Raw genomic sequence first — 1120 nt, forward strand, 5'->3', positions numbered from 1 at the left:
AAAAAAAAGACAAACAACCAAGGGAAAAAAAAGAAGGAAAATGAGTAGGAGACATTAATTAGCAGGCATCCTGAAGGCAGAGCTGCTCGTGTGTGGAATCGATGATTTGTCAGCCCCTCCTCAGCTGGCTGAGCTGCTGCCGATGCATCCCTCACGTGGCACCAATTCCTCGCACTTACATTAATCACCGAACGCCCAGGCATTGCAGCAGCCCAACAAGTGCCACCACACCCAGCCCCACCAACGCCAGGCAAACATCCATTACCATTTGTGTGATGCAAGCACMGGGGAGATCGATTTTATTGATTTTGACATGGCCACGCACTCACCCTAATTTGTTTGTGAGTATTTGTGAGAGTTTCCCACCTCGATTTTAATTTTGAATGTGTTTTACCTGTTAGAGCGACTGCTGATTATTATGCCAATAATAATACACTAAAGAAAAAGTGAAGTTGGTGCTTTTTACAAGTTTCAGCACTGTGGATAGACGGAGCAAACCTCGGCAAGGCAGCCTTCAGCTCCCTCTTCATTTTAAACCAAAGCTTCCTCGGGATGGATAGCACAGCATTCCCTGCTGTTGAGTGTCTTTGCTCAGCTCGTTTCGGTGCCGAGCGCCGCAGAGGATGGTTCTGGTCATGGGGAGCGATTGTCCCTCGCCCCGGTGCCTCCGGGAGCCGAGCGCGGGTCCGGCCGTGCCCAGCAGGCGGCGCTGCAGCCGCGGGGCCGCTCCGGGCGGCCACCGGGAGAGCCCGACAGCATCGCGACAGCATCGCGACAGCATCCCGCATCCCGGTGTGCATCCCGCATCCCGGTGTGCATCCCGCATCCCGGTGTGCATCCTGCATCCCGACCCGCACCGCGACCCACATCCTGCATCCCGGTGTGCATCCTGCATCGCGACCGCATCTCGACCCGCATCCCACATCCCGGTGTGCATCCCGCATCCCGGTGTGCATCCCGCATCCCGACCCGCATCCTGCATCCCGGTGTGCACCCCACATCCCGGTGTGCATCCTGCATCCCGGTGTGCATCCCGCATCCCGGTGTGCATCCTGCATCCCGGTGTGCATCCTGCATCCCGACCGCACCGCGACCCGATCCCGCATCCCGGTGTGCATCC

The sequence above is a fragment of the Malurus melanocephalus genome, unplaced genomic scaffold (assembly GCF_030028575.1).
Source record: "Malurus melanocephalus ecotype Western Australia unplaced genomic scaffold, MMel_1.1 scaffold_542, whole genome shotgun sequence".
In the NCBI taxonomy this organism is placed as follows: domain Eukaryota; kingdom Metazoa; phylum Chordata; class Aves; order Passeriformes; family Maluridae; genus Malurus; species Malurus melanocephalus.